Raw genomic sequence first — 24229 nt, forward strand, 5'->3', positions numbered from 1 at the left:
CATGAGAAAAAAAAGCAATATAAAAATTTTACGTGACTATTTCAGTTGTTTTACCATATGCGTCCTCAATAAAAATATAATTGGTTGCCTAGACAATTACTTATGGTATGCCATAAACTGACACTATAAAAACTATTTTCACTAAGTTAAAAGCTTGCTGTGTGTTGCATTGTAATTTTCACGGACAATGTGAAATCAACATATTTTATAATAATTACTTACTTCATTAAAATTTCAAATCAAAACATTTAGCATACTTAAATCAGATTGTTGCAGCTATCATCTCCAATGAGCTCGAATTAGGGTTAAGGTAGTAAAAATAAAATCTCTAAAAAAACCTAACGTTTTTTAATATTCAAAGTATTTATAAACTATCAGAATGATAATAATGTTACTTATCAGATATTTTACATTATGTATTTTCTACCTTATATATTATATTGTATTTTACCTTAAATATATTTTATATACTATATCCTCTAGCTGTTAAAGTATTTATTTGGATCAAAATTATAGAAACAAACATTTTTTAAGTCTATTACTCAAATTGATTCCCACCTCATTACCAGTATCTCCCTTAGATACTGTTTCATTGCAGCCTCATTACTAACCTGGTTAGGTGACTGAAACTCAAGTCCTACTCGGTTGATTCAAGGTAACAAGAGGTGCTCAGGAGTTTTCTTCTGTAATTATTTGCTTATATTTGGTCAGTTGACTTTCTATTCCCTTAGGATACACACTTCACCAGAATAGTCTAGGAGGGGCATAGTCAGTTATCTTAAGTTGTAATCAGTGGTTGTAGTAGAAGGAGTGTGATCTTCTGCTCTCAGACTAGCTAAATAGCATGTTTTTCTAGATAAATAGCTCAACACTTTCTTGCTTCAGATGGATTGCTTCCCTGAGCCCAGAATCTACCCTTGTGATGTGACTCAAAAGCATATCCTCTACATGCGTCTGCCTGAAATTCTTTTTCATATATGAATACTAGTAGAAAGAAGAAAGATGCTATTACGATTTACCCTTCATACAAAGATCTCTCGAAAACAGAATGAATTCTTCACCTATCTAGCAGGAAAGATCATAATTTGTTATTTTGGAAATGTTTTAAATTCATCAGTTTGCCTCAGATGGTAAAGAATCTGCCTGCAATGCAGGGGAACCAGGTTCAATTCCTAGGTGAGGAAGATCCCCTGAAGAAGGGAATGGCTACCCACTCCAGTATTCTTGCCAGAAAAATTTTAAGGACAGAGGTGCCTGGTAGGTTGTAGTCCATGGGGTCTCAAGAAGTTGGCCACGACTGAGCGACTAACACTACTTTCAATATCAGGGATTATGTTTTATGCCAAGAAACTAAATGAGACACAACCCTTCCCTCAAGAATTTAAAAGCTTTTTTTAGAGTTCAACAACATGATTCAGTGACTAAACAACAACAACAACAACAACAGGCAGGGAACCAGAAAAGATGTCTCCAAGATTTCAGAATATGTCACCCTGTCGCATGCATCCTTATTACCAGAGACAGGGAATTTAGGGCTGAGAAGGCTATATAAACAAACGTTGCTACTTTTTCACTAACTTACTCCCCTAAGCCCAAACCCCTTTGTCTTGTTAATTTTGCACAAATGTATTGCTTCTTTGTCTAAAAGGCATAAAGGCCTCCTGCTTTGGTCACTTTCCTGAGTCTTGTATTTTTATAGGAATCCTCTCTGCATGAAATTATTTTTCCCCTGTAATCTGTTTATGTCAATTTACCTATTAGACCAGTCAATGAACCAGTAGCGAAAAATGGAAAATTATTTCTGCCTACGCTTCAATAGAGAATAGTACATACTGGATATACAGGTATAAGCAAATATTGTAGAAACAAAAGATAAAAGATCCTATTGTCTGGTACAATCAAGATAGTATATTCATAGACATGCACATCTAACGTTAGATGTTCCTGAAGTAATACAATATGCTAGTAAAAAGAATACATGGAGTATGGAATGCACAGCCAGTTGGAGGAAAAACATCACAAAATTATATTGCTGTGCAAAGGCAGTATTGATGGCATAGAACATGTTGTAGTACCTGAGCAAGTTTCAGTAGCAGGTGAAGCTTAGAAAAGCTGGTTGAGAGGGAAGAAGATCATATTTTTGTATTACTTACCATGATCAATGATTGTCATACTTGTAGAACAGAATTTGATATTTCTCTTTTCCATTTCAAGCAGAAATCCTATATTCCTAAATTGTGATCTAGGAAAACTCCTCTTTCTGCTCTGACATCATACAACCTGTGTAGTTTAGAAAAGAATACTTTCTTCAGCACAGATTTTATTTTTAGCAAAGTGTCTTTGGGTTCTAGCTTACACCTCTTGGAGAGAAGCTTGTGGGGTTCCTTTCTCTATGGAGGTGAACCAGTGAAGGTGCTCAATCGTGTCTGACTCTTTGAGATTCCATGGACTGTAGCCTACCAGGCTCCTTCATCTATGGAATTTTCTAGGCAAGAGTACTGGAGTGGGTTGCCATTTCCTTCTCCAGGGGATCTTCCCAATCCAGGGATTGGACCCAGGTCTCCCACAATGCCGGCAGATGCTTTACCATCTGAGCCACCAGGGAAGCCCACCCTATGGAGGCAGGACAATTTAAATATCTAGTTTGCTCTCGGCTGTGGTATCAGGTATCCCGAGAAATGCTGCCCCGACACTCTCTTATTCTACTCCTTCTCTCTGCTGATGGATAAATCTATGTACCACAACTATTTCCATTTTATTTCTTCTTCTTGTTGCAAGTTTATTCACATACATTGTTAGAATAGGCCAAGGTACATGACCAACGGAAAGGCACATTTAGCATGTTTCAACAAAATTTATCAAAAAATGCACTAAAGCCATAGAAGAATCTCAAGTTATTAACTGAAGAAAATAATGGAAGCTGACATTTTAGCTGGGACACTGATCTTCTGTTTGATATTGGGAAAAACCCCTAGAGTTTCTGAGGCAGTTTATCTTCATCTGAAAATTGTGGATAATGATATCTGCTATATAAGATTGCTCTCAAGAACTTTAATCAGATTATGTAGTTGGAAATTAGGCTATGCATAAATGCTGTAGATGATGGAAAAAAATCCCAGGCTTAGTGCTAACAACTTTGGAAAAGATTCAATTTAAACAAACTTACTTAAATAGAATAGAAATTGTGATTAAATACCTCGCCACGGTGACTAAGAATTTGGCACATGGGTCAGAACACATTGTCAATATGATTGCAGAGGATGATGCTACTTTTGGAACTTTGCAAAAGTTTCCTCATCCATCAAAGCCACAATGTCATCATTTATAAAAAGTGGATATCAAGAGGATTTATTTCATAGCTTTTCTTTAGGTTAAATAATAATATATGCAAAGCATGTAGTTAGAATCTGTTAGTGTCTGATAATACAATAATGTTAGCTATTAATGGAATGTGGATGGGAAAGTTATTTCAAAACATTTGTTCATTTAAAGAGGTTTATTCATGATATGAGATAACAAGTTTAATATATGACAGTACATAAGTCAAGGATGCAGAAATGTTGGTAAGAGACCATATATAAAGTTTCTGAGAGCTGAGTCTTTATGTTCTCCTTTTCATCCTTAATACCTTTTCACTAAACAAAGCACATAGTAGGCTATTTTTGTTTAATTGGTTCATCTTACATGGATGGAAACAAACTAAGTTGACCTAACAATCAATTCCTTTGCGGAGCAGAGTCATTCATTGTGATAAAGTTTCACTTGCATCCAAACCAAACTAGTCACCTCCCAAACTGAGCGATGTTCAAGGTGAAAAGGATGGAAGTGTAAGATGATAAAAAAATAAATGTGGTGATAAATGAAAACAATAAGCAGCTTTTCTTGTGATTCATGCTTCTATGGCTGCACACATATGCTTAAGGATGTGAGGCAGAAATCTGAATTATATATATAAAAAAAAACCCTTATAAATAATTAATATACTAGGTACTATCACAGAGTCAAATTCATAATCGTCTCTCCTTCCTTCTCTGAGAAAAAGTGTTTTTGATATAGAGTAAAAACAAGAGTGATTTGTAGCACTAACCTTGCACATGTATAAATAACTTGCAAGTATGATTTATTGCAAACTAAATTCTAGAGGAACTATTTGCTTTAATTGCAAAAGGGTCAATCTTACTGACTACACAAAATGAGTTCAACCCAAGACTTATGAATAATGAATAAGCCCCTAAAGGGTCATTTACAAAATCTTTGAAAAATTACACTTCTAAAATCAAAATGATTATATCAAATTTGCTTGAGGATATGAAAACTTGTTTTCAAAAACTGAGCTTTTAGAAATAGATACATAACATTTTAAGGGGAAGATATATTAAGATCATTATTAGGTCATTTTCATAACTGTGTTAATGTTTTAAAACTACATTGATAATATTACATGAAAAGCCATGAACCAATATATTTATTTGTGCTTACCACACATAGCATATATGAAGTAAATTTGTGGAATAAAATACACAATTATTTTGAGAAGATTAAATGTAAATTTAGTGCATTAATTTAGGTAATTACTACTAATACTGTGGTAAGAATGTTGTGGGAAACCAAAGAAATACATGGTGCCTTCAAAGAATAGAGCTCTCATGTACTCATAACACATGCTATATTCTTCTTTATATATATGTTTGTATGCATATATATGCTGTGCTGTGCTTAATGGCTCGTGTCTAACTCTGCGACCCCATGGATAGTAGCCCTCCAGGCAAGAATACTGGAGTGGGTTGACGTGTCCTTCTTCAGGGGATCTTCTCAACCCAGGGATCAAACCCAGGTCACCTGCATTGCAGGTAGATTTGTTACTGACTGAGCCACCACAGAAGACCAAGTATATTGGAGTGAGTAGTCTATCCATTCTCCAGGGATATAGAGCCAGATACCCTGCAATGCAAAGTCAAGTGGGCTGTAGGAAGCAACACTACGAACAAGCTAGTGGAGGTGATGAAGTTCCAGTTGAGCTATTTCAAATCCTAAAAGATGATACTGTGAAAGTGCTGCACATAATATGCCAATAAATTTGGAACACTCAGCAATGGCCACAGGACTGACTGGAAAAGGTTAGTTTTCATTTCAATCCCAAAGAAAGGCAACGCCAAAGAATGCTCAAACTACCGCACAATTGCACGCATTTCACAGGCTAGTAAAGTAATGCTCAAAATTCTCCAAGCCAGGCTTCAACAATACATGAACCATGAACTTCCAGATGTTCAAGCTGGTTTTAGAAAAGGCAGAGGAACCAGAGATCAAATTGCCAATATCTGCTGGATCATCGAAAAAGCAAGAGAGTTCCATAAAAACATCTATTTCTGCTTTATTGACTATGCCAAAGCCTTTGACTGTGTGGATCACAATAAACTGTGGAAAATTCTGAAAGAGATGGGAATACCAGACCATCTGACCTGTCTCTTGAGAAACCTGTATGCAGGTCAGGAAGCAACAGTTAGAACTGGACATGGAACAACAGACTGGTTCCAAACAGGAAAAGGAGTCCGTCAAGGCTGTATATTGTTACCCTGCTTATTTAACTTATATGCAGAGTACATCATGAGAAACGCTGGGCTGGATGAAGTAGAAACTGGAATCAAGATTGCCAGGAGAAATATCAATAACTACAGATATGCAGATGACAACACTCTCATAGCAGAAAGTGAAGAAGAACTAAAGAGCCTCTTGATGAAAGTGAAAGTGGAGAGTGAAAAAGTTAGTTTAAAACTCAACATTCAGAAAACTAAGATCATGGCTTCTGGTCCCATCACGTCATGGCAAATAGACGGGGACACAGTGGAAACAGTGGCAAACTTCATTTTTTTTGGGTTCCAAAATCACTGAAGATGGTGATTGCAGCCATGAAATTAAAAGACGTTTGCTCCTTGGAAGAAAAGTCATGACCAACCTAGACAGCATATTAAAAAGCAGAGACATTACTTTGTCAACAAAGGTCCATCTAGTCAAAGCTGTGGTTTTTCCAGTAGTCATGTATGGATGTGAGAGTTGGACAGTGAAGAAAGCTGAGCACCAAAGAATTGATGCTTCTGAACTGTGGTGTTGGAGAAGACTCTTGAGAGTCCCTTGGACTGCAAGGACATCCAACCATTCCATCCTAAAGGAAATTAGTCCTGAATATTCACTGGAAGAACTGATGCTGAAGCTGAAACTCCAATCCTTTGGCCATATAATGTGAAGAGTTGACTCTTTTGAAAAGACCCTGATGCTGGGAAAGATTGAAGGCGGCAGGAGAAGGGGATGACAGAGGATGAGATGGCTGAATGGTATCGCTGACTCGATGAACATGAGTTTAAGTAAACTCTGGGAGTTGGTGTTGGACAGGGAGGCCTGGCGTGCTGCAGTCCATGGGGTCGCAAAGAATTGGACAGGACTGAACAACTGAACTATATAAATATGTCTATTTGGTTGATTTGGTTATAATTCTGTTCTTCTTAAACTGAAAAGCAGGAAATACAACTTTATTAATTAAAGTAATAATTAATATGGATACACTAAAAATTTGTATTAGTTATTCATTATAAGAAAATGAACCATGTAAAGTTAGATTCATTGTTAAATGGGAAATATTGTTTGGGGATAGAGATAAATAGAAGTTATGCAAAAATATGTGTAATTAGTCATCCTAGCTTTTAATTTAAAAAAATCTGGATGCATATTTCTCTAATAAGTATCTAGAAGTGTAATTTAACTTTCTATAAAAAATTTCCCACAGAAATTAATCACTTAAGAAGAAAAATCATCTGAATGGAAATCTAAAATTCTAGGTATATAAAACTTATCTCACTCCTTTCAAAAGGAAAACATATAGCTGAGTGTATTTGGTATTAAATTTGCACTCTAAGTATAACCAATTGAAACAAGTTGTAATATAAAGCTAGTCGTATATTGAACTATTCAAAATAGTCTCTCTGTAATTGAGGAACTTAAGTATTTCTTGAATTACTCTATGTTGGCATATAGAAAACTGCAAAACAGAACAGAAAGAAAAGGATGTGATTTTAGAAAAGAATTAGGCCCTGGTGCTAGATTCTGAATCTGAGAACCAGTAGTTAAAATTTCACCCTTCAGCGAAGTTTCAAAGACAGTTATCTCCCATGATATTCTATCACAGAAGTGTGCTAATGATTATGGAATACAATACACTCTACTCTGTTCCTTTCTAAAAAGAATGTCTCTGAAAATTTACAATCCAAGAAATTTATAGAATTTTACTCCAGTGGTTTCCAAAGTGAACAGCTTGTAGCCAAGAAGTTTATAAGAATACTGGTAGGTTAAAAAAAAATAAAAAACTATTCAACTTCTATTTATATGCAACTTTATCAAAAATAACATACAGGTTTATTCTCCCTTGCTAAGTGCCAACTCCAATAAGTGCAGTATCCTGAGGGATTAGGGGAAGCTTTGCAATATACAGGGACTGAAGACAGTGCCACTAACATCTATTCATTCTCAGTGGATTGTACTATGTAAAGAGCATTACTGAGTCAAAGGTTTGGAAAAGTTGACATATTTGTATGATTTTGTTACAGATTGCCCGTATAAGCCCTCACATTAGCTGCATGAAAAATTTAGAAACCTTATTCTTGTTTCAAATTTTTGAAATGAAAGCTTCCATTGGTTTAAACCATAACATAATTTTTAAATGGCATCTTCCATTTTAAGTTTTAAGAAGAACAGCTATCCACAGGGATAATTCAATATCTTATAGTTAACAATAGTCAAACAGGATATGAAAAAGAATATACATGTATATATGCTCATTTATATGTTGTTTAGTCTCTAAGTCATGTGAAACTCTTTTTTGATCCTATGGACTATAGCCTGCCAGGCTCCTTCTGTCCATGGGATTTCCTGGGCAAGAATACTAGAGTGGGTTACCATTTCCTTCTTCAGGGGATCTTTCCGATCCAGGGATCAAAATTGCATCTGATGCATTGGCAGGAAGATTCTTTACCATGAGCCACCAGGGAAATGTATATATATTAAACTAATGGAATCACTTTACTGTCACCAGAAACTAGCACCACATTGTAAATCAACTACAGTTCAATAAATACAAAATAAAACAAAAGAATAGCCAGCAAGCAGGATGACAGTTTTCCTTCCAGAGTTCGTGTAACTTGTCTTATTTTTCTGATATAAATTTGTTGATCTTTTTTACTTTCCTCATTAGTGAAAACAACTTTAAGCTATGATGGTCAAACCAGAAACAGTGGAGTGTTTATGTAAGAGTCATTTTAGTACTCCTTTCTCATTTTCTTCCGTCTACTACTGCAGACTGAGACGAAATATTTTCCAAGACTAATTTGTAGCTTAGGGTTGACTTGTGACCCATTTCTAGGCATTGAAATACAAGCAGTGGTTGTGTTAGAAAAGAAGCTTAGAACATGCCTCTTCATTCTTTTGTCTCTTATGCCCCATAGTCTAATTTCACCTCTTACCTAGATAACAAATATAATGGGAAAGATACAGCAGCCATTGTGTGAACATGAAGATGAAAGTCATATAATGGAAAAGACTGACCTGGAAGACAGAGGGATGGTAATCTTTCAAAACACCTTGAACAGATTCAATAGCTGCAGATTTTGTATTTTTGTAATTCTTAAAGCAACTCCTATTGTTTAACTCATTTTAAAAATCTTATTGCTTAAAAACCTATTTCTAAAAGATATTTTTAGCACTGATGTATGCTAAAATAAGAACTAGACTTTTACATTGATATTAAATATTTATAAAAAGAACTCATTATATGCTAGGCCCTATGGTCTTTGTTAGCAAGGTAATTTAGTCAAGCAGTTAAAATTTGATATGTTATTGGTTGAAAGGTGATAGGGGCAGTTATAAGACTAGTATTGCAAAAGTGCTTTGAGATCTTTCCTTTTCTAAACATGTAAAATATTATACACAGTAAGATACTGTGGGACATATTTGGCTTCCTAGCATATAAAGACACAAAACCATGTTTATTCTTAAAATCTTACAAAGCATGGAGACTGTATACAGTTCATTGCCTTTCATCATAATTACTTTAAAGGTATGTCTTCTCTACTATTATTTGAGTTCTTCAGAACAATGAGCAACACTATCCATTCACCATGTATACCTGGCACTATTACTATGCCTGGTATGCAGTAGATAGTTTTTAAAAAATCTGATGTGTGGCTGAATACATTAATTAATTTGTTTGTGTAAAAGGTAATTACTGAAAACACTTTATGACAGAAGGAATTTCAGTGCAATTGGAGTAGCAAAGATGAGAAGAAAGAGTCCTAGTTTCTGAGAGAATACAGTTTAGTTAGAGGGATAAATCAATGCATGATGTCTTGAGTAACATACAGATATGTTGACAAGTAAATTATAAGTAAAAATGAAGGAACTCTCATACCTTTTTGAGAGAGTCAGTGAAGATTGAATTTGGACTGAACTTGATGGAAGAGTGGGAATTTGTCAAGCAGGCAAGATGAAACAATCCATCCCAGGAAGGGAGAACAGCATGTCAAAATACAGAGGGCTTGAGCCCTTGCAAGTACTTAATAAAGGCTGTTGCACTGAACTGAGTGATTCCTACCAGAATAGATTTGCTGGTCTCAGGTTAATTCTTGGATCAGGAAGCAAGATACATATTTTGGCAAAGTGTAAACCAAAATAAAATTGCTCCTATGTCAAGCTTTTAGGTTTGGGGATAGGTTTTTCAAAATAGTTTACAAGAGTTTTGATTCTTTTGCTAATATAATTTAATATGCTCTTGGTGCTAGAGTACAAATATTAGATTGGTGAGACAGTAATTGCCATTTTGCATTGTTAATTGTGATGCATTCTTAAACAAATGTGGTTACATTGTACATCATTTTAACGTGTGTTTCTTTCTTTCTTTCTTTTTTTTTTTGCTAATGACATTACTTGCTGTTTATTCTATATTTATTTTTGACTAGGGAAATGATATTTGTTAGACAAAAGGAAAATTCAAGTAATTTTCTTATTAGAGTTCAAAATGGGTCATAAAGCAGCAGAGATAACTTGCAACATCAACAACTCATTTGGCTTACAAATTGCTAACGAACATACAGAGCAGAGGTGGTTCAAGAAGTTTTGCAAAGATGAGTTTTGAAGATGAGGAATGCAATGGCTGGCTATCGAAAGTTGTTGTTCAGTTGCTAAGTCATGTCCGACTCTGCAACCCCATGGACACAGCACACCAGGCTTCCCTGTCTTTCACCATCTCCTGGAGTTTGCTCAAACTCATGTCCATTGAGTTGGTGATTGGAAGTCGACAATGACCAATTGAGAGGATCATTAAAGCTGATCCTCTTACAACTACATGAGAAGTTGCAGAAGAACTCAGCCTCGACCATTCTGTGATCATTTGGCATCTGAAGTAAATTGGAGAGGTGAAAAAGCTCGGTAAGTTGGTGCCTCATTAACTGACCACAAACCAAAAAAAATCATCATTTTGAAGTGTCGTCTTCTCTTATTCTATGCAACAACAACGAACCATTTCTCGATTGGATTGTGACATGTGACGAAAAGTGGATTTTACACAAGTGGTTATGACCAGCTCAGTGGCTGGATGGAGAAGAAGCTTCAAAGCACTTCCCAAAGCCAAATCTGCATCCCCAAAAAAGGTCATGGTCACTGTTTGGTGGTGTGCTGCTGGTCTGCTCTATAACAGCCTTCTGAATCCTGGCAAAACAATTACATTTGAGAAGTAATGTTCAGCAAATCGATGAGATGCCCCGAAAACTGCAACACCTATAGCTGGCATTGGTTAACAAAATGGGCCTAATTCTTCTGCAAGGCAACCCCCAACCACACAATGCACAACCAACACTTCAAAAGTTGAATGAACTGGGCTATGAAGTTTTGCCTCAACTGTCATATTCACCTGACCTCTTGCCAACTGATTACCACTTCTTCAAGCATCTCGACAACTTTTTACAAGGAAAGCACTTCCACAACCAGGAGGCAGACAATGTTTTCCAAGAGTTTGTCAAATCTCAAAGCAAGGATTTTTATGCTACAGGAATAAACGAACATTTCTCATTGGCAAAAATGTGTTGATAGTAATGGTTCCTTTTTTGATTAATAAAGACATGTTTGAGCCTAGTTATAATGACTTAAAAATCATGGTCGAAAACCACAATTACTTTTGTACCAACCTAATACATCCCAAATTAAATTAAATGTAAAGACAAGGAGCTTCATGATACAAATGTTAGATCATTTTATATAGCACCTCAGGTCCCTGAGTTTCTTTTCATTATTTTTTTTCCTATTATTCTCCCTTTCATTCAGATTGTGGTATTTCTATTGTTCCATTTAAAATTCCCTGATAATTTTCTCTGTCTCTTTTGTTCTGCTACTGATCCCATTCACAACGGTTTTCGTTGTTTTGTTTTAATTTTGGCTATTGTATTATTTTCCATTTGTTTCATCTCTGCATCTTCTATTTCTTAGCCTGGTCTTTTTATTTTTACATTTGTTTCAAGTGCATTCATAATTGCTTATTGAAGCACTTTTGTCATGGATGCTTTGAAATATGTATCATAATTCCAACATTTCTGCTAGCTCAGTAAATCTCAGTAATGACTTCTATTGATTTTATATATATATATATATTTTTTATTTCGTTTGAGAACTTCCTTATTCCTCATATGACAAAGAGTTATTGATTGCAACCTGCATATTTTTGTGTTATAATATTTTTGTGTTTTGGTATGACAAGGGGTTATTGACTGACATATGAATACTTTTGGTGGTACGTGAGTCTCCGGATCTTATTTAAACTTTTTGCTTTAACTCACTTTCTCTGGCAAAGGAAGGCGTGGCACACTGTCTCGTTACTAACAAGTGGAGATAAAAGTCCAAGTGCCCCACTTGGGGAACCCAAGATGGGAACTCCCATTTACACCCCAGCTGGGGGTTGCTCCTGTTTAATGCTGAGCAGGGGTGGGCATTCTAGCTCTCCACGCGGTTTCCAGTGACACTGCACGGGGGGGGCGTTTCTATCACTGGGTATGGTAATGGTCCTGATTCACCATCTCTGATACCACCTCAGTGTGGAGGAAAGGCATGTCTGTTGCGCCAGTGAAGGGTGATCCAATCTACCTATGTGGTCTCCTCTGACACCATAGTGTCAAGGATGAAAACCTGAGATTGCCACTTGCCTCCCTGGCCATCACCCTGGTGGGATGTTGGGAGACCTTGTCACAGCCTAGTCTACGTCTCCATTCAAAGTTGGCTGGTATAGCTGGACAATGAGACACAATATTGACTTGATTTTTGTTCTTATTTTTACCATGGCTTTTGGCTGTAAAAGAACAGTTACTTCCTAAAAGTTTTCTGCTTTGCTAGATTGCTCTTTATCCCAGTCTTTTGTCTGGAGATAGCAGGCTTTGTTGGGCTTTTATTGTGCCTGCACATTGGCATTTCTGGGTCCTTTATTTCTTCAGTTCCACGTCTAGAATGAAGTAAAAGAAATCAGAGAAAGACAACACACACAATTTGTTGCACCGGGGAAATTCCTCAGTGAGGAAAATACTTTTTCTCTCAGGAAAGGAGAGGGAGGGAATCATATAATTCCCTGCGTTCTGAAGTCCCCAAATTCTCTACTTTTCTCCCTCTACTTTCCAGAATCTTCTTATGTTTTACACATAATACCCAAGGATTTTAGTTAACACTTAAATCTTAGTGTAACAAATAGAGAAAAAGACATCTATATTCTCTGACACGTGAATGATATTTACGTTTTAAGGACAGGCTTCTTTTCACTTAGCATAATTTTAAAAATGCGTGCATGTGTGCTCAGTCACTTCAGTAGTGTCTTTACTGTCAGCACCAGGCTCCTCTGTCTATGGGATTCTCCAGGCAAGAAAACTGGAGTGGGTTGCCGTGCCTTCCTCCAGGGGATCTTCCTGACCCAGTGATTGAACCTGCGCCTCCTGCAATGGCAGGCAGATTCTTTACCACTGAGCCATCAGGGAAGACCAAGAGTACTAGTAAATGTTATCAAATATATTTTCTATATTTAATAAATCAAACAACCCTCTGGCTTTATTAGTTACCTCTGGAAAACTTTTGAGATGGTGTCAAATTCAATTTCTACAATGGTTAAATTGTAATTAATACTACTGTACAATTTCTTCCAATTATTTACATTTGATTTTTAGTAGCCTTATGAAGAGTGAAGGTCAAAAAAAGTATTCCCTAAATGAAATGTATGTAAAATAGAGTTAGATATATAGTGTTTATTGCTGAGATATGTAAATGTAATTTACTAACACTAAATGTTTTGTCTTCAATGAAATACAGTTGTAGTAGTTCACCATTAAAAACAACTGTTAACTTTTTTCCTCAAAAAATTAAAAAATAAATAAAAGGAAGATTACTAATTATTATTTTCCTATTCTTGTACTTTTTTTATAGTTTTAGATCAGATCAATCTTGAATATATTGGCTCCACTGGAGTGACTCTTCAATAGCCTATCACTTTTCTAGAACTTGAAGAGGAAAGTTAATTGGAAATTTCCTTTTACATAAAGGCGTGATTCAAAATTGTGACTTTACTTAATTGGGAGTATATCCAGAGATTTTATAGATCATATTTTTTTTTTTTTTTTGGAAATAAGAGAAATGCAAGAAACATAAGTTGTGCTCTGAGGAAAAAAAAAAAAAAATCTTTTTTTCCCTAAGGAAAGGAAGATGTTTTCATTCTTAATTCAAAATTGTGACTTTATTTAATTGGGAGCATATCCAGAGATTTATAGTGTCTTTTTTTTTTTTTTTTTATAGCAGAAATAAGAGAAAGGCAACATACACAACTGACAAACTCAGGGAAAAAAAATTTCTCCCTTAAAGAAAGGAAGATATTTTCATTCTTTTAATTCCTAAATAATTAAGCATCTACTATCTAAGTAGATTGATAGACATATAAAAATAGTTTGTCATGACAGAAACTCGAGCAGCAAGCACATTAACTTGAAAGGTCTTTGCATCCATCACCTACTTTTATGTCAGAGCTTCAGAAGCATTGAAATAGAGGAAGGGAATTGCCTTCCAGGGTTGTCTTTACAGTTGTCAAGCCTGGAAATAATATGTTAGGTGTTAGAGTACTCTCAGACATTGTGATTAATTGAAGGTTGGCTTACTGACAAAAGACTTCACAGAGTCATGTGCTGGGAATTCATGAAACAGCTTAGCTTCTCCTGTCTTTTGTACAAACTGTTAGCACATTTCAAATGTTCTGCAAAGGACAGAGTAGAATGAAAAAGAGAAACTCAGCCCTCAGCATAAAATGTATTTTATAGTTTTATAAATCATATATATATATAGTTACATAGAATATATTTAGCTATATATATATGTGTGTGTGCACACACACACATATACACTCAACTTCTAATAATAGTTTCCCATGGTTAGAGTTCCAAAGAAAATCAAGCTTTCTCGTGACTCCAGAGAGTTTAATGATGTTCAAATTGTAATTAATTAAGCCAACAAATCTTAAGAGATATCTGCTGGAATAAAGGTTGTAAGAGAATGGAGTTGAAATAGCTGCCTTCCAACACTGTTATTAAATGGAGTTTAATCATGCAGAAGTATTCAAGGAGTAAAAAAGAAATTCATTTCTTTTAGAAATTTCTCCATTAGCCTCTGAAATACCACCATATTGACAGTAAAAATGACAAATGACAATATGAAAGGAAGTGGGACGTAAATATTGTTTGTGAAATGGAAGGAAATTCTGTGTATCAACTACAGAAATGAAGCTGCTTGAAGTAGGTCAGGAGGGTCTCTCCTGCTTACCTCTTCCCTTAACCAAACACCAAAAGTGTCAATGAATTGTATGAACTTAAAATAAACCCTGTCTATTGTGAAATATTTTCATCTGACAGGGTGCTTTTAACGTGTATATGTTAGTATATTAAAATACATCAAGAATAATTATTAGTGTTTGAATACATTTGGATAGCCTAGATGCATCTCAAACTCCCATCCCAACATTACAAAACTGAAGTTAGGACTGAATTTCTTTATATAAAAATATGTTTTATCACATGTATATTTTTGCATTAAGGTAGGCTTCCCAGGTGGCGCTAGTGGTAAAGAATCTGCCTGCCAATGCAGGAGACATAAAATCGTGTTTGATCCCTGGGTGGAGAAGATACCCTGGAGGTGAGCATGGCAACACATTCCAGTATTCTTGCTTGGAGAATCCCATGGACAGAGGAGCCTGGCGGGCTACAGTCCATAGGGTAGCAAAGAGTCAGACACAACACAACTGAAGCGACTTAGCGCACACACACACACACACAGATTTCTTAAATACATCAAAATGTAATTTATGCTTGTTAATAATTTTTTTGACCACCATCTTAAATTTTCACCCGAGATGATTGTGTACCTACATACCCAGTGACCTTATATATGACAGATACTTGAAGCTGATGGCTGGAGTGTTTGACTCAGACTCATCTTTCCTTTCTCCTTCAAGATGTCAGCTGTAGAGAAACACATAGCCTAAAAGTTGGAGTTACGTTTTATTTGTGGATTTTACTGAAAACTATAGCCTGGGAGATAGTCTCTCTGATAGCTCTGAGGAACTGTCCCAAAGAGGTAAGGGAGGAGATAAAGAAATATAAAGCATATAAAGGAATATTTTGCCGAAAACAATGTAGTAGTTGAACATCAAGTGATTACACCTAATCACAAAAAACATACATCTTCAGTTAATGATATTACTACTTTTCTATGTATGGGAAGATTCAAGAGTCTTGAATTATTGAGTCTGGATTATTCCTTAGATATGCATCTTAGCTTACGGGCCAGTATTCTGTTTTCCTTTATCCATAATTGTCCTCTGGGCATACATTCTGGGGTGTGGCAATAGCTGATGGCTTGATGGCAGACAACATTTGTTGTTTATTGGAATGGCATGTGACATTCTATGCTTACTCAAATGTTCAGTTCAGTTCAGTTCAGTCACTCAGTCAGTCATGCCCAACTCTTTGCAAACCCATGGACTGCAGCATGCCAGGCTTCTCTGTCCATCACCAACCCAGAGAGCTTGCTCAAACTCATGTCCGTTAAGTAGGTGATGTCATCCAACCATTTCATCCTCTGTCATCCCCTACTCTTTCTGCTTTCACTCTTTCCCAGTATCTGAGTCTTTTCCAATGAGTCAGTTCTTCTCATCAGGTGGCCAAAGTATTGGAGTTTTCAGCTTCAGCATCAGTCCTTCCAACGAATATTCAGGACTGATTGATTCCCTTTAGGATTGACTGGTTTGATCTCCTTGCAGTCCAAGGGACTCTCAAGAGTCTTATCCAACACCACAGTTCAAAAGCATCAATTCTTCAGTGCTCAGCTTTCTTTATGGTCCAACTTTCACACCCATACATGGCGGCAGTAGTGGTTTAGTCTCTAAGTTGTGTCCAACTCTTTGCGACCCCGTGGACTGTAGCCTGCCATGTTCCTCTGTCCATGGGATTTTCCAGGCAAGACTATTGGAGTGGGTCACCATTTCCTTCTTCAAGGGATCTTTCCAATCCAGTAATTGAACCTGGGTCTCCTGCATTGCAGGCAGATTTTTGAGCTTTGAAGGAAGCCCACATCCATACATAACTACTAGAAAAACCGTAGTTTTGACTAGATGGACCTTTGTTGGCAAAGTGATGTCTCTGCTTTTTAATATGCTGTTTAGGTTGGTCATAACTTTTCTTCCAGGGAGCAAGTGTCTTTTAACTTCATGGCTTCAGTCATCATCTGCAGTGATTTTGGAGCCCAAGAAAATAAAGCCTGTCATGGTTTCCATCGTTTCCCCCTCTACATGCCATGAAGGGATGGGACCGGATGCCATGATCTTAGTTTTTTGAATGTTGAGTAAATCTTTAAGACAACTTTTCACTCTCCTCTTTCACTTTCATCAGGAGGCTTTTATTTATTTTTTTATTTATTTAAGGGAACAGTTTTGTCCACAGAGGCATGACTCCGTCAGTGCATTAGGACAGGAAGGGGAGAGACACTGGAGACAAATATCCCATCACTGACTTTTTGAGCTCTCCTCTTGACCTTTACTGTTAGGGTCTCTGGTCAATATTGACTCTCTTCTATATCACACATATTCTAAATATGCTGAAAGTCATTTAGAATATGTGTGTGTGTGTGTGTGTGTGTGTGTGTGTGTTTCTTAAAATTACATGGCACCTCAATCACATGTTATGGAAGATCTCACAGTTACTCAATTTCTCAAACACTCCTTCCCACTGTTATGATCTTGCCCCTTAAACAGTCCCCACTGTCCCTATTATATGTTTTCATTGGTGTTCCTTCATCAGTTCCCTTCTCTGGACCCTTGGGAAAAAACATGTTTTAAATTTAAATATACACATGCTATTTTAATTTTTTAATATGCGGATGGCTTTACTAAACATTTATTAAAAGAAAACTTTCTAATTTAAAGCTAAGAAGTGGTACCAATGAAAAAAAGAATGTGAAAGGAGGTTTATATTGGTGATGAAAAAGAATTTCAAAGATATGCTTTTATATTTAATATTTTAAATTTAATATCTAAAATAACCATTCTTACCATCTAGCATAATATTCCCTTCTTTCCATTAAATAATTTGCCTAAGTCACGGTATCTATGAAAATTACCTCATCAATGAAAGTTTCTCATTTCATTTTTACAAAATAAAATGTATTTTCCATTTTTTTGGTTCCAAAAACACTGTACAGATGTCCATAACTCTTTTCAATTAAGACTGGTATCTTAGCAATTGTTTTAAAAATAAAAAGAAAATTTTGATATACCATATGTTAATTGTACTCTATGACTGGCACTTTTAAGGACAATGTTCCCAATACATTTTACAACAATCTAATGAAGTAGTTATTACGATTGCTTTAGAATACATATTAATAGAATATCTTGGTCTTGATTTTTTGCCCAGACTAACTTTAATTGTAACAATCTATGAAGAATATTATGAGAGGAACCTTATAAAGACTAAGTATTTTCAAGTTGTTTTTCTATTATTCTGTGAGGGTGTTTGTAATTATAAGTGTGATATTTTACAACCTAAAAGTTTCAGACAAAAACAAAATTACATGTGGCAGTGCGTCTGAAGCAGAATATGCATGTCCCGGTCTCTGACATTACATCGCATTCTCAAGGTGACCAAAGGGAAATGTGACTACAGGACGGTTATTTGAGTCATGCCAAGTACAGCATATTGTCCAGCCTTCTTTTTCCTGTTTATCTCCTGTGGGTGCTCCAGAAACAAAGTTGTGGGTTGAAGGATTAGCCTCAGCAGATTCACTTATTTGATTAGTGTCCTGCCTGCTCTGCTTTTACTCAGGTTCATTGATCAAGATGATTGCATTCTCTGTCCTTTGCTGGACAAGTCAGGCAGAGGAAAGGGCTCATTTGCTGAGATGTGAGTCCTTAGGGCAGGTCTATGTCTTTGAACACACAGTCAACTGGGTAGTTCACTATGCTGTTCAGTAATAAAAATAATAAAACGAGTCAAATGGCCCCTCTGTTATAAGGAAATTCCACTCTACTCTGATTCTCAGTCAGGAAAGCTGGACTTTGACATAGCTAGTGAACTGTATTAGATGGTAGAATAGTCTCCCCAAAGAGGAGAGAGATGATCCATAGCTTGGAGGATTTTAAAGAGAAAAGCACATAGCCTGACAAAGGACAAAAAAAGAAAAACTCGTGCTGTCAAAGGATAGCCAAATGTGAGGTTTTTCACTTGGCTTTTACTGTCTCTAATTTAACTCTGTTGTATTTAAACTCTAAAGGGAAAACAGTTTTGTACTTTTTCAGGATTTTGGAAGAAACACATGAGCTTCAATTACAGTAGAGTCATATAGGAAAATTTACATATTTCACACTGAAATATTAATATATTAGTCAAATTCTCATCAGGTTTAAATATGTTGTTAAAATAAAGACTCAGTACATTTGATAGAGAATGTTGAAATAAGAGAGACATTTTCCCAATGGAAAGTAAAGGCATATTCAAAGCTTGTGGAGACACGTCAGTGCCTAAGGCACTGAGTAGGCAAGACTTTTTTGGCAGACATTTTATGGGAGTTTTCAGTATAACAAAATGAATAAGTCACTAATTCATTTTGGTTGCTATAACTGAAAATTTGCATTTAATGGACCAGCTAATGAAATCAGTAAAATTTAAATTAAGACATACTGTATGCTAACAAGAATAATAATTAGCCCTATTACAATTTATTAACTTTCCTTTTTCACATTTTTGTAGTAAAATGTATCATCCTAAAAATATTCCTGAACCTGTAGCATTAACATTTCCCTAGCAGGCCTGATTTAAAATACCCGTAATGTGTCTGCCTCAATCTTCTACTTTATATGGTAAAACTAATATATAATTAGAGCCACAAATGTATAATTCATGGCAATGTAATGAAGCTTATGTTTCAGTATATAAATGCTTCCCTAGCACATTAATGGTATACATGACAATTATATGAAATCTAATTTGAAAAAAAAGCAGTATTCTTGAGGTCTTTATTACATATGAACAAATATATTTTAACTACAAATATTCCTTTGTCTATTAATTCCAGCAGGATCTCTACTTGATCACATCTTATTTACCAAATAGTTCAGGGTGAAAATAAACTGCACTTATTCTTTTAATAAAACTTCCTCACGTATTCTGTTATTTAAAAAAGATCTCCCCTCAACCTTGAATTCATTCACATTGGTCACATTGTATGTGTATGTGACTATTTCTTCTCTAAGAACATGATACTCTTCAAAAATATGAATGTAACTATTGTAATTTTATTATTATTATAGCCTATCAATGATACAGAAAGTCTTTAGAATTAGCAATATGCCTTAGAATCTGCCTGTTTTCATTGGACACATGAAAATAATATATTTTCGTATATGGAACTTCTCTAATGTTTGTAGACGTATTTTCCCAAGTCATTCCCATGTTTTCTCAGTTTCCTACTAATTCCCCAAACCTCAGCTTCCTCCCTGTTAAAGAGGGCCTACTTGAGCCAACCTCTTTCTAAAAATGGATATGACTAAAATACTAATGCTTTTTTAAGATTTTTCTTTTATGCTGGAGAATTTAATTCACTTAGATTTTATCTAAAGTACTAAATGAGACACAGAGTAAAAGGTTTTCTTATAGAGCAATTTTAGGTTCCTGAAAAACTGAGAGGAAGGTACAGAGATTTCCCGTATACTCCCTGTTCCTGAACATACATAGCCTCCTCTCCCATTGTTAACACCTCCCCCTGGAATGATACATATGTTATAATTGATGACCCTGAATTGACATATCATAATCATCCAGGATGCATAGTTTACATTAGGGTTCACTCTTGGTGCTGTACAGTCTATTGGTTTGGGCAAACATATAATGACTCAGTTCATGGGGTCGCAAAGAATCAGACAGGACTGAGTGACTAACACACACGTGCACACAATCAGGCAGATGTCTATTTCTGCCTTAGGGCAGTTAGTCACTGAAAGTTTGTTTCATGGACATGGTCTCTAACACTGTGAAAAGAGTAGATCTTGAAAATGATCTCTCTTGAAAATAGAAATAAATACACACAAATATATGGCTGAAATGTGCACAAACTTCAATACTATCTATCAGTCTATTTAATTAAAATAGCTCAGTAAACAAGTAACTTGCAAATGGTATATCTGGGAATTCAAAAGAGAAGAGCATGCATTTATTGATAATATTGATTATATGTCTGCATTCTCGCATTTTCCTATATGCTATGATTATCTAACTATGAAGAATGAAGTAGAAACTGTAGATTGCATTGACTATATTTGTTCTGCACAGTGTTTAGGACATGACAGTGGATAATATGACATTTAGTATATGTTTTATCAGGTTTGACCATTTTGAGTTATCCTTGTTGTTCTTCACTTCATTCTAACTATAACAAAGCTGAAACTGTAATAGTCTTTATGAGTCTGGAATGTTTATTTCTATACTAAGAAGTAAGATTTTAGTATATTTGTAAACTCATTCTGCTGCTGCTACTGTCACTTCAGTCGTGTCCAACTCTGTCCGACCCCATAGACGGCAGCCCACGAGGCTCCCCCGTCCCTGGAATTCTCCAGGAAAGAACACTGGAGTGGGTTGCCATTTCCTTCTCCAACGCATGACAGTGAAAAGTGAAAGTGAAGTCGCTCAGTTGTGTCTGACTCTTCGCGACCCCATAGACTGCAGCCTGCCAGGCTCCTCTGTCCATGGGATTTTCCAGGCAAGAGTACTGGAGTGGGGTGCCATTGCCTTCTCCTTGTAAACTCATTACACTTCATTAAATCTTATATTCCTCACATAAACATTGATGTTATTTAGGCTGTTGCAATCAACTACAGTACAATTTTACAATTATTTATAGAATTAAAGAATTGCCATTATGCATATGACACTGTCCGTATTTCACTTATCTATGCATATAAAGATCCTAGGGAATTATACACTATATATCCTAAATTAAAGCTTATTATAATAATAAAATTTCTATGTTGCCTAATGTTTCAATAAACTATGCCAACATTATGTAAATTAAATATAATGTATATTATTTCTAAATATTAATGATGTAAGTGCCTATTTTGATCAAATAAATGTTCATACTTTATACAAATTTAATTTTGCAAACTAATATCCTAAATGCACTAACCAAACATAATAGCTAAGTAATAATATAGCTACTCATGTAGTAAGCAGATAATCACCTGCCATTAATATTTTGAGTGTCATTTTATAAATCCAAATTTTCACTTTTGGAATGAATGCATTTAAACATACAACTGCATAGCTATAATCACACTGTGAAATCATCGCAAAATTGAACTAAATCCTTCAATACAATGAATTGAGTCAAAATTTTGTGCCTGCCACATTAAAAAGTTTTTTTTAGTATTAACGTTATTACTTCACCCATTTGACAAATTGTAAATCCAGGTAAAGAGAAGTAATGTGATTTGCCTATTACCTAAGGAAACATTTGGATTCAACCATCACTAGTAATGCTGAAGACTCCAATTGCTGGTATTAATTTCAATTCTGATAAGTTAAATAAGAATGCTAATTTCTGACCTCACAGTTACAGAAAAAGTGAACAATGTAGAAGGAGAATAAAAGAGACATTGTAACAGATGTGTACATATATGAGTCAAGATGTCTGATACAAGTATATCCTGAAGCATCTACAGGGTCAATCAAAATAATTTACTCAAGGGTATTGGCCATTCTGATTCTGTGGATAAGAATGGACTGCTTACACAGTAGACACCAATCACCTCTTTGAACCAAGCAAGGATATAATCATCAAGCAAAGGAAAGTTTTCAAAGTATTCCAAACAGAACTTCTGCACCCAACAAAGCTGTAACAAGCAAAAACATTACATGGATCAGCCTGCTGTTAGGCAAACAGAGGAGGTAGCTTTGTTCAACACAGGCTCTGAGCTGACCTGGGGCTTAATAGGCAGTCACAGCACCAAGCTCTGCAAGCTGCAACACTGGCCACAAATCAAAACACAGGCTCCTCCAGCATCCATGTCTTTTCATAGAGCTGAGCTTATAGGCTATTAAAAATGACAGTGTCATACAGGCAAGAACGACACATCATCTAGACATATGTGCATGTATATATTTATATAATTTTCCAAAAATGATAATATAAATATTCATTTTAAATAATTTTCAATTCATGTAATGTGTTGCATTTGTTATTTGAACTTTTTAAAATAAATGTGAATTTTATTAAATAGAACAATTTTATTAAAAAGAGCCTGGACTATTTCTCAAGGCAATAGTATCCCATTTTTAAAGTTCAAAAGCAGTATTTCAAAGTAATTGAGACTGACATAATGGCATTACATGTATACATATAGCATGGATTTAAAGTCAGTTTACTAGCTTAATCACCATCCACATTGATTTTGGAGGCCAAGAAGGTAAAATCTGTCAGCATTACCAATTTTTCTCCTTCTATTGGCCATGAAGTGATGGGACCGGATGCCATGATCTTAGTTTTTTGAATGTTCAATTTTAAGCCAGCTTTTTTTTTTTTTTTTTTACTATTCTCTTCTACCCTCATCAAGAGCCTCTTTAGTTTCTCTTCACTTTCTGCTGGAGAAGGCAATGGCACCCCACTCCAGTACCCTTGCCTGGAAAATCCCATGGACGGAGGAGCCTGATAGGCTGCAGTCCATGGGGTCAGGAAGAGTCGGACTCAAATGAGCGACTTCACTTTCTCTTTTCACTTTCATGCACTGGAGAAGGAAATGGCAACCCACTCCAGTGTTCTTGCCTGAAGAATCCCAGGGACGGGGGAGCCTGGTGGGCTGCCAGCTATGGGGTCGCACAGAGTTGGACATGAATGAAGCGACTTAGCAGCAGCCGCAGCAGCAGCACTTTCTGCCATTAGAGTTGTATCATCTGCCTGTCTAAGGTTATTGATATTTCTCCCGGCAATCTTGATTCCAGCTTGTGTTTCATCCAGCCTGGCATTTCACATGATGTACTCTGCATATAAACTAAACAAACATGGTGACAATACAGTCTTGTCGTACTCCTTTTCCAACTTGTAACCAGTCAGTTGTTCCATGACCAGTTCTAATTGTTGCTTCTTGACTTGCATACAGGTTTCTCAGGAGACAGATAAGGTGGTTTGTTATTCCCATCTCTTTAAGAATTTTCCAGTTTGTTGTCATTCATACAACCAAAAGCTTTTGCGTTATGAAGCAGACGTAGATGTTTTTTTCTGGAATTCCCTTCCTTTATCTGTGATCCAACGAATGTTGGCAATTTGATCTCTGGTTCCTCTGTCTTTTCTAAATCCAGTTTGTATATCTGGAAGTTCTTGGTTCACATACTGTTGAAGCCTAACATGAAGGATTTTGAGCATTATCTTACTAGCATGTGAAATGAATGCAACTGTGTGGTAGTTTGAACATTCTTTAGCATTGCCTTTCTTCGGGATTGGAATGAAAACTAACATTTTCAAGTCCTGTGGCCACTGCTGGGTTTTCCAAATTTGCTGACAAATTGAGTGCAGCACTTTAGCAGCATCATCTTTTAGGATTTTAAATAGCTCAGCTAGAATTCTATCACCTCTACTAGCTTTG

The 24229-nt window shown here is 35.8% G+C and overlaps 1 long non-coding RNA gene across 1 annotated transcript in view; it reads right to left on the minus strand.

The window, feature by feature from the left end:
- Positions 1-24229, minus strand: part of LOC145529436 (uncharacterized) — a 294204-nt gene that overhangs the window by 171077 nt on the left and 98898 nt on the right. The window contains exon 6 of the long non-coding RNA XR_014071225.1: positions 2154-2280. This is a non-coding gene — a long non-coding RNA (uncharacterized LOC145529436). The remainder of the gene's footprint in view (positions 1-2153; positions 2281-24229) is intronic.

This window comes from Giraffa tippelskirchi, chromosome 12 (assembly GCF_054371585.1).
Source record: "Giraffa tippelskirchi isolate mGirTip1 chromosome 12, T2T-mGirTip1v1.2.pri, whole genome shotgun sequence".
NCBI lineage: Eukaryota > Metazoa > Chordata > Mammalia > Artiodactyla > Giraffidae > Giraffa > Giraffa tippelskirchi.